We start from the raw sequence: 14,958 nt of genomic DNA, 5'->3' as shown, positions 1-14,958 counted from the left end.
ACAAATTCCATTTAGATTAAAAAAATTAAAAGCCCTGCTACACTCTGTTTTATGTGTAGTAAAATATTTAGCAGCTATTCCCATTCTTTTCCCATTAAACACAAATTTCTGATGCAACCTCAACTATGGCTTCATTACTGCTCCACCATAATATCACAAATTATAGACAGGAGAGAGGGCAAGGGTGGAAGACTGAAAGGAATGAGTTTTGAGGTGTGATTTGAGGCAGGAGCACGTGGTCAAGGAGGATATTCCAGGTATTGAGGGCATAGTGAGAAAAGGTGCAGAGTTACTTGTGGAAGGACAGAAAAGTGAGCTGAAGTGGATGTACACAGGAGTAGGAGGCAACTATAGATGAGATGGAGATGGGTCAAAGCTGTGAAGGGCCTTGAAGGTGGGGTGAGTGTTCTGAATCTGACATAGAAGAACAAAAGCCAGTGAAGAGACTCAAGTGGGGAGGGATAGGAAGATGAAATGGCAGCAGCAAGCTGGATGGACTTGAGGGCATAATATGAAACCTGGAGATGTTACAGAGGGGTAGATGCAGCAGTCAAGATTAGAGAGAGATGGCCAAGGCATGGCCTGAGGAATTGGCAGTAGGGATGGCGAGAGAGGGAGGAAAGGACTGGCAGTATTGAGCAGACACCTGGATGTGAGGGTAAAGAAGAGAGACAGGATCAAAAATGACACAAAGGTTGCAAGCCTAAGTGGCTGAGAGGATGGTGAAATAGTTGTCAATGATATAGAAGGGAGCAGAAGAGGGTTTCACTGGGGGAGCTCTGGGTCAAATGGAGAGAGGTGGGATTGAATGGAGGGTATATATATATATATTTTTTTTAATCAACGTAGCAAAGACAACATATTAACATTTGAGTTCATGAGGTCATCTATGGCTTAGGGTGTAGATTGAGAAGAGAAGGAGACTTGTGATGGATCCATGAATGAAATGGATAGAAGGGGAGGAAGTGGAGGAGGAGACACTAAGGGAGAGACTGCTGGAGCAAGCACAGAAGTAGGAGGGGTGTAGCTGAGCACAGGATTGGTTATTGTGCATTAACCATCTACAAAGGGAGAAAGCACCAAAGGGGGGGAAGGAACTGATTGGGGAAAGTTTTAGGGGGGAAATTTTAGTTTAAAGAGGAAGAAGTAGTAGGGGGAAAAAACAGTCTGGAGGTCATGAATCATTATCTGATTCATCATAGAAATGTAGGACTTGAAGGGAACTTGAGACGTCATCTAGTTCACTCCCCTGCACTAAGGCAGGACTAAGTATTATCTAGATCATCCTTGACAGGTATTTGTCTGCCCTAATCTTTAAAATCTCCAATGACAGAGATTCCACAACCCGCCTAGCCTAGGCAATTTGTTCCAGTGTTTAACTACCCTAACAGTTAGGAAGCTTTTCCTAATGTCTAACCTAAATCTCTTGCTGCAATTTAAGCCCAGGACTTCTTGTCCTGTCCTCAATGGGTAAGGGGGACAATTTATCACCCTCCACTTTATAACAACCTTTCACAGACAGTACTGAAGACTATCATGTCTTCCCTCAGTCTTCTCTCCAGACTAAACAAACCTAATTATTTCAATCTTTCCTCATAAGTCATGTTTTCTAGTGGTTCTCAAACTTTTGTATTGGCGAGCCCTTTCACATAGCAAGCCTCTGAGTGCAACCCCCTTTATAAATTAAAAACACACTTTTTATATTTAAACACTATTACAAATGCTGGAGGCAAAGTGAGGTTTGGGGGTGGAGGCTGACAGCTCATGACCCCCACATAATAACCTTGCAAACCCCTGAAGGGTCCCGACCCCCAATTTGAGAACCCCTGTTCTAGACCTTTAATCATTTTTGCTGCTCTCCTCTGGACTTTGTCCAATTTGTCCACATCTTTCTCAAAGTGGGGTGCCCAGAACTGGACACAATATCCCAGCTGAGGTCTTATCAGTGCAGAGTAGAGTGGAAGAATTACTCCTCATGTCTTGCTTACAACTCTTCTGCTAAAACATTGCAGAAGGATGTTCACTTTTTTTGCCTCCGTCTTATATGGTTGACTTATATTTAGCTTGTGATCCACTATAACCCCCAGAACCTTTTATGCAGTACTCTTTCCTAGGCAATCATTTCCCATTTTGTGTGTGTGTGTGTGTGTGTGTGTGTGTGTGTGTGTGTGTGTGTGTGTGTGTGTGTGTGTGTGTGTGTGTGTGTGTGCAACTGTTTATTCCTTCCTGAGTGTAGTACTTTTAGTGCTTTTCTCCTATTGAATTTCATCTTATTTATTACAGACCATTTCTTCAGTTTATCAAGATCATTTTGAATTTTAATTCTCTCCCCCAAAGCATTTGCTTCTCCCAGCTTGGTATCATCTGCAAACTCTGTAAGGGTACTCTCTATGCCATTATCCAAATCACTGATGAAGATATTGAATAGAACCAGACCTAGGACAGATCCCTGTGGGATCCCACTTTATATGCCTTTATAGCTTGACGGTGAACCAATGATTACTGTTTGATTATGGTTTTGCAACCAGTTATGCATCCATCTTATAGTAGGTTCGTCATGGCTGTATTTCTCTAGTTTATTTATGAGAAAGTCCTGTGATATATCTCAACTTTAAGAAGGCTTTTGATACGGTCTCACATCTACTGTTTGTCCACTATCCAAAAGGCTTGTGTTACCCTGTCAAAGAAGGATATTAGGCTGGTTTGACATGTTTTGTTCTAGACAAATCCATGCTGACTCTTTTTTTTTTTTTTTTTTTTTAATTTTAATCACCTTATCTTCTAGGTCAGTGGTTCCTAAACTTGTTCCACCGCTTGTGCAGGGAAAGCCCCTGGTGGGCTGGGCAAGTTTGTTCACCTGCCGCATGTTCGGCCGATCATGGCTCCCAGTGGCCACGGTTCACTGCTCCAGGCCAATGGGAGCTGCTGGAAGCGGCGTGGGCCGAGGGACATGCTGGCCACCCTTCCTGCAGCCCCCAATGGCCTGGAGCGGCAAACCGCGGCCAGTGGGAGCCGCGATCCGCCGAACCTGTGGTCGTGGTAGGTAAACAAACCTGCCTGGCCTGCCAGGGGCTTTCCCTGCACAAGCGGCGGAACAAGTTTGGGAACCACTGTTCTAGGTGCTTACAAATTGATTATTTGTTCCATTATCTTTTCAGGAACTGAAGTTAAGATGACGGGTCTATAATTCCCTGGGTTGTCCTTATTCCCCTTTTTATAGATGCCCTGTATTTGCCATTTTCCAGTCCTCTGGGGTCTCCCCAATCCTGCAAAAGTTCTCAAAGATAATCACTAATGGCTCAGAGATCTCTTCAGCCAAGTCTTTAAATATTCTAGGATGTATTTCATCAGGCCCTGCCGACTTGAAGACATCTAACTTGTCTAGTAATTTTTAACTTGTTCTGTCCTTAGTTTAGCCTCATACCCTATCCCATTTACACTGATGTTTGCTGTGTTAGTAGTCAGATCATTACTGACCTTTTTGGCAAAAACTGAAACAAAAAAGGCATTTAACACTTTGATCATTACTGTATTTTCTGTTGTCTTTCCCTCCTCAGTGGGTAATGAGCCTACTCTGTCCTTCGCCTTCCTCTTGCTTCTAATGGTTTTTTTTAGAATGTTTTCTTGTACCCTTTATGTCTGTAGCTAGTTTAATCTCGTTTTGTGCCTTGGCCTTTCTAATTTTGTCCCTGCATGCTTGTGGTGTTTGTTTATATTCATCCTCTGTAATTTGCAATAGTTTCCACTTTCTGTATGACTCTTTTTTGAGTTTCAGGTCACTGAAGATTGAAGGCATCTGTTAGTCTAAGACGTAGAGGAAGGCCCATCATATGGGATATGTGTAAAATGAAGATGTTCTGCATATAACCAGCCTGCGCTGGCCCCAGGGACTGAGTTGGATGTCTCTAAAAAGTCCTTTCCATTTTAAATTTCAGTGATTCATTCCTCTCTTCCTCACATGGCAGGTTGGAACATGCTGCCCCAGGGCCGCGAGCCTTTTCACTCCAGCAGCTACTACTTCTCTAATGACACCTTGACCTGTGATGACAGTGAGAAGAACGGCATAAGGACGGGCTCCCATCCTGGTGGTGGTCAGGACAGCAATTGATCAGGTCACTAGCCAGAGATGGACTCCTCTGGGTACTCAGTGCACAGCCTTGAAGAGGATGTTTCCCTTCCCCTCTCCACCCCCACTCCCCGATGCCTTAATCAACTGAAGATGAGCAGCATATTCAGGCTCAGTGACCATTCAATCCTGGGCTTCTTTACCCATCACAACCAGCTCCATCACGTCCCCTGTAGGGACCCCAGTCTCCTACTGTCTGTTCAGTGACTGCATCGGATATTATTTTATTTTTCCAGCATTTTATTTTCACTCAGGTAAACAGAACAGTTACAAGCAGCCAAGAAAAGAGTTGTGGTCTCCGTCTGACTGCTTGGGAGACAGAAGCCCAGTGGCACTGACTCAGACTCCGTATAAAGAAACTGCAGCTTGAGGAGACTATGTGGCATCCTCCACTTAGTGCCATGATTAATAATAATATCTAATGTAATGGGGGGTGTCAGAGAGAGAGCGTGAGCAAGTGCCATACCCACTACTGAGAGAATTTACACAGGGAACATGGTCAGAGGCTATAAACTCAGCTTTGGGAACCGTGTAAAGGAGGAAGAGGAATCTCTCTGGCTGATCCAAGTGCTGTATTTCTCCTTCTTGTTGCATCCTCCCTGGCTCAGCTTCTCTCCCCCCACCACTCTTAACGATGCGTCTCAAATACATGAGCTTCTCTCTCTTACGGGTTCTGGAGACCCAGTAAACACAACAAAGAGGATGGTACTGTCATGTCATGTACGCACAGGGAAACAGAAACTGGGATAAAGATGTGATGTTACCCAGGGTATAAACTGGACTCTTGAACAGCTGTGTTCTCTCAATTCTCCAACCTGGGGTGCCTTTTACACTGCTTTGCTGTGAGAGTAACCACTCCTGGCCTTGTTCACACACAGCCTCTCTAGCATGTAAATTACTCCCAATTGTACTGTATGAGTGCAATAGCCAGCCACTCCTGAGTTACATTGCAGGCAGACACCAGCAAACTCCCAGTCCCAGACTTCGCCCTAGAAATGTGTCTCTCTTGTACTGCCCAGCTCTCTCCTGGACAACACAAGCTCATATAAAATCTGTAATTTTATTAATAAGAAATGATATGCACAAATCCTGTTATCTCAGATAGTTTCCCAAACACACTGGTTTAGATAAAACAATAAAACACAATTATAAGATACAGAAAGATAGATTTTAAGTGATTAAAAGTAATGAGGCATAAAGTCAGATTTAGTTACAAGAAAATAAAAGTAAACACAACTAATAGCTAAAGTGAATTCAAAACAAAATGTTTCTCTCACCATATACTTTAGCAGTCTTACTGGCTGGATTTCTTTCAGCCAGGATCACTCCCCCAGTCCAGTGTTGTTTTCCTTGTCCTTCAGGTGATGTTGATGCCGTGAGCACAGAGAAAGGAAGGAATAACTTGTGGCATCTGTTCCCCTTTCTTATAGCTCTTCTCTTGCACAAGAATCATCTTCAGCTGAGGTTTAGGAAACAAAGTCTGTTTGGACAGAACCTCAAGCTGTTCCTGGGTCAAAATGTACCTTTCTTCTCCCACTTCCTCTCGCCTGCCAAGGAGTGGTTGCTTAACTAAATGCTTGTCCATTTGATTTTATTTACAGCTGGACAAGGCATTGGCTAGACTTTTTGTCTCTGAGGAACTGGTCTGTGGCTGTCCCCCAGAATTGCAACATGTCTCAGTAACACCATACAGTAGAATCTTATAACTTTATATACAATGTTGCCATATATTAACAGGACAATGATGTTCAGCAGATTATGAGTTTCCAAATGATACCCTCACAAGGCATACTTTGTAAAAAATTTAACATAATCCTGAACATAAGGGTAGAGACTTTCACAAATGACCTGTGTTCTGTAAAAGTTGATTAAATTTGTGAAACCGCATCCACTAGACTTTGAGGAAAGAAACCCCATCCTGGATGTGAGGCTGGAGACTGAGCCCATCTCTCTCTAGGGTCAGCTCACAGGCAGATCTGAGGGGAGAGGATGGATCACCCTGGGTTCCGAGGTGTAATTATGGTGGCAGGGAGGGGGCTCTTGGGCCCCAAACTTATATTGGAAAGATCAATTCTGGAAAAAATATAAACTGCTAAAAGTATTTAAAGTGTGAGGGGGGGGGGAAGCTGGAGTGTAGCAAGCTCTGTGTGTTGTCACTAAAGCTCCCAGAAGTCTGGTGCAGGAGGCAGGCTTGAAAGGGCAGGGTTTGCACTGGGAAAAAGAGACCTCCTATTAACCCTCCCAATGCTGGTCAAGTTAATAACTTACATTTTCTGCATAGCACAGCAGGGAAGTTTAAACCCAGGCATAAGGCCCTGTCCATACTACAACTATAACCAGGTCCAACCAGTTTTCCCCTAACTCAACTACAACTCTGTTCCACCATTGCAGTAGAGAAGGGGCTTAGCTCATGTCCCTGAGCAATGCTAAATAGTCCAAAGCTTTTGCATCACTCCAGGGACTCAGGGCTTGTCTTTCCATGGAATTGCACCAATTTAACTAAATGGGTTAGGCACTGGCTTAGTTAAATTGGGATAACCTCCTTGTGCAGAGGCTTTTATTGTGGTTTATCACTAGTGTCTTGTACCAATGGAGTTGAAGTCAGTACGGAATCACCCTAAAGCTAAATCAATATGTGACAGAGTAATCCAGAAATAGGAGTGTCCACACCAAGAGGGTTGCCCCCAATTTAACTTAATCAGTCTCTGAACCCACTTAGTTAAATCAGTGCAGTTTTCTCATGGAGACAAGGCCACAGTTAAAACCAACAAGATCGAGACCTGCTTAAACTGTGCTGGGAAATGTTCCTGCTTTAGCTGGGCCCTCTAAAATGGTTGTACTTGCAGTGTAGATGAGGCCTAAGCAATAACAGTGAATGTCTATTATTCCTAATAATTATGATCTGCAATAAATATTCAAAAGTGGCATGGGAGCAGCAGGGCAGTTAAGACCTCTGTAAAACCACAAACTGCTACAGTTATGGTCACTGATTCACTTCAACAGTTTAAATACATTCTTACCAGAAAAAAAGAGGAAAAAGAATCAGCCCTTTCGTTAGAGACTCACATTCTCTGTTGTGAGGAGGTGCAGAAAGAGGGCAGATTTTCAACTGAGGGCTTGACTACAAGTTACACCAATAGAAGCACTTATAGGCCTGGTCTACACTATGAGTTTAGGTCAACTTCAGCAGCATTAAATCGAATTAAGCTTGGACACGTTCACATGACGAAGCCCTTTCTTTCGACTTAAGGGGCCCTTTAAACCGGTCTCTTTACTCCACCTCCGACGAGGGGACTAGCGATAAAATCGGCCTTAGCAGGTCGGAATTGGGGTAGTGGATGGAATTCGACGTTATTGGCCTCCGGGAGCAATCCCACAGTGCTTCATTGTGACCGCTCTGGACAGCACTCTCAACTCCGATGCACTGACCAGGTAGACAGGAAAAGCCCCGTGAACTTTTGAATTTCATTTCCTGTTTGCCCAGGGTGGAGAGCACAGGTGACCACGCAGAGCTCATCAGCACAGGTAACCATGATGGAGTCCCAGGATAGCAAAAGAGCTCCAGCATGGACCCAACAGGAGGTACGGGATCTGCTCGCCATATGGGGAGATGAATCAGTGCTAGCTGAACTCCGTAGCAGTAAAAGAAATAGCAAAATATTAGAAAAGGTTTCCAAGGCCATGAAGGACAGAGGCCATAACAGGGATGCACAGCAGTGCCGCGTGAAAATTAAGGAGACAAGGCAAGCCTACCACAAAGCCAGAGAGGCAAACGGAAGGTCCGGGGCACAGCAGCAAACATGCCGCTTCTACGCGGAGATGCATGCCATGCTAGGGGGTGCAGCCACCACTACCCCAACCGTGTGCTATGACTCCTTCACTGGAGAAAAACACAGGGAAGAGAGTTCGGGGTACGAGGAAGAGGAGGATGAAGATAATGTGGATAGCTCACAGCAGCAAGGAAATGGAGAAACCGGTTTCTCCAACAGTCAGGATATGTTTCCCTGGACCTGGAGCCAGTAACCCCTGAACTCACCCAAAGCATGCTCCCAGACCCTGAGGGCACACCGGGGACCTCTGGTGAGTGTACCTTTGTAAATATTACACATGGTTTAAAAGCAAGCGTGTTTAATGATTAATGATTAATTTGCTCTGGCAATCGCGGCCAGTACAGCTACTGGAAAAGTCTGTTAACGTGTATGGGGATGGAGCGGAAATCCTCCAGGGACATCTCCAGAAAGCTCTCCTTCATGTACTCCCAAAGCCTTTGCAAAAGGTTTCTGGGGAGGGCTGCCTTATCCCGTCCGCCATGGTAGGACACTTTACCACGCCAGGCCAGTAGCACATAGTCTGGAATCATTGCATAACAAAGCATGACAGCGTATGGTCCCGGTGTTTGCTGGCATGCACACAACATCCATTCCTTATCGCTCTTTGTTATCCTCAGGAGAGTGATATCATTCATGGTCACCTGGTTGAAATGGGGTGATTTTATTAAGGGGACATTCAGAGGTGCCCGTTCCTGCTCGGCTGAACAGAAATGTACCCCGCTGTTAGCCACGCAATGGGGGGGAGGAGTGAAGTGATCATCAAAGAGAATTGGGTGTGTGTGTGGGGGGGGTAGTTGGGTTTGTGCTGCATGTTAACCCGGAAACCGCAGCCCCTCCTTTTACATTGCAAACCCATTTTAAATGGCCAACCCAACGGGTGCTTGATATGGGAAATGAGGGCGCTACTGTTTGAAACCATTCCCACATGTTAAGAAGGTGAAAAAAGCCAAAAGACTGTGGCTTACATGGCTGCCAGCAAGCCGAAATCTGTTGCCTGGCACTGCGTGAGTGATCTCTCACACCAAACCGGCAGGCCCTCAATATAAGAGGAAAAATGCGACTTTGTAATGAAAGCACATGTGCTGTGTGATGTGAACAGCAAAATTTAACGTGAAAGAGTGTACCCATTGTTCTCTAAAATGTGTCTTTTTTAACCACCTCTCCCTTCTCCTCCACCAGCTGCAAATGTTTCTCCTTCACAGAGGCTAGTGAAGATTAGAAGGAGAAAACGGCGGACTCGGGATCACATGTCCACGGAGCTCCAGATGTCCTCCCACACTGAAAGAACACAGCAGAATGCGTGGAGGCAGTCAGTGTCAGACTACAGAAAAGCACAGTTGAACGAGAGCAGAGGTGGCGGGCTGAATCGCAGGATGAACAGAGCAAGTGGCGGGCCGAAGATGATAGGTGGCGTCAGCTTGCAGACAGAAGGCAAGAGCCGATGCTCCGGCTGCTGGAGCATCAAACTGATATGCTCCAGCATATGGTCGAGCTGCAGGAAAGGCAGCAGGAGCAGAGACCGCCGCTACAGCCCCTGTGTAACCAACAGCCCTCCTCCCCAAGTTCCATAGCCTCCTCACCCAGACGCCCAAGAACACGGTGGGGGGGCCTCCGGCCACCCAGTCACTCCACCCCAGATGATTGCCCGAGCATCAGAAGGCTGGCCTTCAATAAGAGTTAATGTTTTAAACTGCAGTGTGTCCTTTTCCTTCCCTCCTCCCCCACTCATCCCGGGCTACCTTGGCAATTATCCCCCTAGTTGTGTGATGAATTAATAAAGAATGCACGAATGTGAAGTAACAATGACTTTATTGCCTCTGCAAGCGGTGCTAGAAGGGGGAGGGGAGGGTGGGGTTTTTGGTTTACAGGGAAGTAGAGTGAACCGGGTGGGGGGGCGGGGCGGAGGGTTCATCAAGGAGAAACAAACAGAAGTCTCACACCGTAGCCTTGCCAGTCACAAAACTCGTTTTCAAAGCTTTTCTGATGGGCACTGCGCCTTGCTGTGCTCTTCTAACCATCCTGGTGTCTAGCTGCGCGTAATCAGCAGCCAGACGATGTGCCTCAACCTCCCACCCTGCCATAAATGTCTCCCCCTTACTCTCACAGATATTGTGGAGCGCACAGCAAGCAGCAATAACAATGGGGATATTCTTTTCGCTGACGTCTGAGCGAGTCAGTAAGCTGCACCAGCGCGCTTTTAAACGTCCAAATGCACATTCCACCACCATTCGGCACTTGCTCAGCCTGTAGTTGAACTGGTCCTGACTACTGTCCAGGCTGCCTGGTAACGGCTTCATGAGCCATGGCATTAAGGGGTAGGCTGGGTCCCCAAGGATAATGATAGGCATTTCAACATCCCCAACGGTTATTTTCTGGTCCGTGAAGAAAGTCCCTTCCTCCAGCTTTCGAAACAGACCAGAGTTCCTGAAGACACGAGCATCATGTACCTTTCCCGGCCATCCCACGTTGATGTTGGTGAAACATCCCTTGTGATCCACCAGGGCTTGCAGCAGCACTGAAAAGTACCCCTTGCGGTTTATGTACTCGGTGGCTTGGTGCTCCGGTGCCAAGATAGGGATATGGGTTCCGTCTATCGCCCCACCACAGTTTGGGAATCCCATTTCAGCAAAACCATCCACTATGGCCTGCACGTTTCCCAGAGTCACTACCCTTAATATCACCAGGTCTTTCATTGCCCTGGCAACTTGGATCACAGCAGCCCCCACAATAGATTTGCCCACTCCAAATTGATTCCCGACTGACCAGTAGCTGTCTGACGTTGCAAGCTTCCACAGGGCTATTGCCACTCGCTTCTCAACTGTGAGGGCTTCTCTCATTCTGGTATTCTGGTGCTTCAGGGCAGGGGAAAGCAAGTCACAAAATTCCATGAAAGTGCCCTTACGCATGCAAAAGTTTCACAGCCACTGGGAATCGTCCCACACCTACAGCATGATGCGGTCCCACCAGTCTGTACTTGTTTCCCAGGCCCAGAATCAGCGTTCCACGGCATGAACCTGCCCCAGTAACACCATGATTTGCACATTGCTGGGGCCTGTACTTTGTGAGAGGTCTATGTCCATATCAATTTCCTCATCACTCTCGTCACCGCGCTGCAATCGCCTCCTCGGCTAGTCCTGGTTTTGCTTTGGCATGTCCTGGCTCTGCATATACTCCAGGACAATACGCGTGGTGTTCATAGTGCTCATAATTGCCGTGGTGATCTGAGCAGGCTCCATGATCCCAGTGCTATGGCGTCTGGTCTGAAAAAAGGCGCGAAACTAGTATCTGACAGAGGGAGGGAGGGAGGGCGAGTGACGACATGGCGTACAGGTACAGGGAATTAAAATCAACAAAGGTGGCTGTGCATCAGGGAGAAACACAAACAACTGTCACACAGAATGGCCCCTCCCAAAGATTAAACTCAAAACCCTGGGTTTAGCAGGCCGTTGATTTCACGGAGGGAGGGGGAAGCAAATAAATACAGAACAAATCTATTTTTTACATCTTAAGCTGGCAGACGACGGTGCAGCATGACTGATAGCCCCCGGCATCTTCTGGGTGCTTGGCAGAAAATACTGGGCACTTGGCAGAAAATAGCATACTACGACTGATAGCCATCATCGTCGAGACTGCCCAGGTGCCCATGATTGACAGCCATTGCAGTACGATGACGACAGATACCAGTCGTAATATACCATCTTCAACCAAAAGGCAAGGGGCTGCTGTTGTGTGCAATGTAGCCCCACGTCTGCCAGCCCCACGTCGGCCAGCACCCAGATCGCCGATGACGGCTACCAGTCATACTGCACCGTCTACTGCCAAAAGGCAATTAGCTGCTGCTGTGTAGCAATGCAGTACTATGTCTGCTGGCACCCAGAGAATATATGGTGATGGTGAGCTGAGCTGAGCGGGCTCCATACTTGACGTGGTATGTTGTCTGCACAGGTAACCGAGGTAAAGAGGCGCGAATCAATTGTCTGCCGTTGCTCTGACGGAGGGGGAGGGGCCTGACGACATGTACCCAGAATCCCCCGCGACACTGTTTTGCATCATTCAGGCATTGGGATCTCAACCTAGAATTCCAATGGGCGGTGGAGACTGCGGAAACTGTGGGATAGCTACCCATAGTGCAACACTCCGGAAGTCGATGCTAGCCTCGGTACTGTGGACGCAGTCCGCCGACTTCATGCACTTAGAGTATTTTATGTGGGGACACACACAATCGGCTGTAAACAACCGATTTCTATAAAATCGGCTTCTATAAATTCGACTTAATTTCGTAGTGTAGACATACCCTTAGCTTCCTGAAGGGACATTCTTATTCTGGTTTAAGAGGGCCTTCTTCTGATTTAGGCCTGGTCTACACTACAAGTTTAGGTCGAATTTAGCAGCATTAAATCGAATTAAGCCTAGACACGTCCACACGACAAAGCCCTTTTTTTCGAATTAAAGGGCCCTTTAAATCGGTTTCTTTACTCCACCTCCGACAAGGGGATTAGCGCTGAAATCGGCCTTTGCAGGTTGGATTTGGGGTAGTGTGGACGGAATTCGACGTTATTGGTCTCTGGGAGCTATCCCACAGTGCTTCATTGTGACCGCTCTGGACAGCACTCTCAACTCCGATGCACTGACCAGGTAGACAGGAAAAGCCCCGCGAACTTTTGAATTTCATTTCCTGTTTGCCCAGCGTGGACAGTACAGGTGACCATGCAGAGCTCATCAGCACAGGTAACCATGATGGAGTCCCAGGATCGCAAAAGAGCTTCAGCAAGGACCGAACGGGAGGTACGGGATCTGCTCGCCCTATGGAGAGACGAATCAGTGCTAGCTGAACTCCGTAGCAGTAAACGAAATAGCAAAATATTAGAAAAAATCTCAAAGGCCATGAAGGACAGAGGCCATAACAGGGACGCACAGCAGTGCCACGTGAAAATTAAGGAGCTAAGGCAAGCATACCACAAAGTCAGAGAGGCAAACGGAAAGTCCGGGGCAGAGCCGCAAATATACCGCTTCTACGCGGAGCTGCATGCCATGCTAGGGGGTGCAGCCACCACTACCCCAACCGTGTGCTTTGACTCTATCAATGGAGAATCATGCAACAGGGAAGCGGGTTCGGGATAGGAAGATGATGATAGCTACTGAAAAAGTCTGTTAACGTGTATGGAGATGGAGCAGAAATCCTCCAGGGATATCTCCAGAAAGCTCTCCTTCATGTACTCCCAAAGCCTTTGCAAAAGGTTTCTGGGGAGGGCTGCCTTATCCCGTCCACCATGGTAGGACACTTTACCATGCCAGGCCAGTAGCACGTAGTCTGGAATCATTGCATAACAAAGCATGGCAGCGTATGGTCCCGGTGTTTGCTGGCATGCACACAACATCCATTCCTTATCGCTCTTTGTTATCCTCAGGAGAGTGATATCATTCACGGTCACCTGGTTGAAATGGGGTGATTTTATTAAGGGGTCATTCAGAGGTGCCCGTTCCTGCTCGGCTGAACAGAAATGTTCCCTGCTGTTAGCCATGCGGTGGGGGGGAGGGGTGAAGTGATCATCCCAGAGACTTGGGTGTGTGTGTGGGGGGGGGATAGTTGGGTTTGTGCTGCATGTTAACCCGGAAACCGCAGCCCCTCTTTTTACATTGCAAACCCATTTTAAATGGCCAACCCAATGTGTGCTTGGTATGGGAAATGAGGGCGCTGCTGTTTGAAACCATTCCCACATGTTAAGAAGGTTAAAAAAGACAAAAGACTGTGGCTTACCATGGCTGCCTGCAAGTTGAAATCTGTTGCCTGGCACTGCGTGAGTGATCTCTCACACCAAACCGGCAGGCTCTCAATATAAGAGGAAAAATGCAACCTTGTAACGAAAGCACATGTGCTGTGTAATGTGAACAGCAAAATTTAACGTGAAAGAGTGTACCCATTGTTCGCTAAAATGTGTCTTTTTTAACCAACTCTCCCTTCTCCTCCACCAGCTGCAAATGTTTCTCCTTCACAGAGGCTAGTGAAGATTAGAAGGAGAAAACAGCGGACTCGGGATGATATGTTCTCAGAGCTCCAGATGTCCTCCCACACTGACAGAGCACAGCAGAATGCGTGGAGGCAGTCAATGTCAGAGTGCAAAAAAGCACAATATGAACGAGAGGAGAGGTGGTGGGCTGAATCGTGGGCTGAAGAGTGCAAGTGGCGGGCTGAAGAGGATAGGTGGCGTCAGCTTGCTGACAGAAGTTAAGAGTCGATGCTTCCACTGCTGGAGCATCAAACTGGTATGCTCCAGCGTATGGTCAAACTCCAGGAAAGGCAGCAGGAGCAGAGACCACCACTACAGCCCCTGTGTAACCAACAGCCCTCCTCCCCAAGTTCCATAGCCTCCTCACCCAGACGCCCAAGAACACGGTGGGGGGGCCTTCAATAAGTGTTAAAGTTTTAAACTGCAGTGTGTCCTTTTCCTTCCCTTCTCCCCCACCCCTCCCGGGCTATCTTGGCAGTTATGGGATATGTGTTCCGTCTATCGGCCCACCACAGTTTGGGAATCCCATTTCAGCAAAGCCATCCACTATGACCTGCAGGTTTCCCAGCGTCACTACCCTTGATATCAGCAGGTCTTTGATTGCGTTGGCTACTTGGATCTCAGCAGCCCCCACTGTAGATTTGCCCACTCCAAATTGATTCCCGACTGACCGGTAGCTGTCTGGCGTTGTAAGCTTCCACAGGGCTATCGCCACTCGCTTCTCAACTGTGAGGGCTGCTCTCATCCTGGTATTCTGGCGCTTCAAGGCAGGGGAAAGCAAGTCACAAAGTTCCATAAAAGTGCCCTTATGCATGCGAAAGTTTCGCAGCCACTGGGAATCGTCCCACACCTGCAACACGATGTGGTCCCACTAGTCTGTGCTTGTTTCCTGGGCCCAGAATCAGCGTTCCACGGCATGAACCTGCCCCAGTAACACCATGATTTGCACATTGCTGGGGCCTGTACTTTGTGAGAGATCTATGTCAATTTCCTC

This window comes from Chrysemys picta, chromosome 1, assembly GCF_011386835.1.
Source record: "Chrysemys picta bellii isolate R12L10 chromosome 1, ASM1138683v2, whole genome shotgun sequence".
Classification (NCBI taxonomy): domain Eukaryota; kingdom Metazoa; phylum Chordata; order Testudines; family Emydidae; genus Chrysemys; species Chrysemys picta.
Note: the sequence above shows the minus strand (reverse complement) of the source record.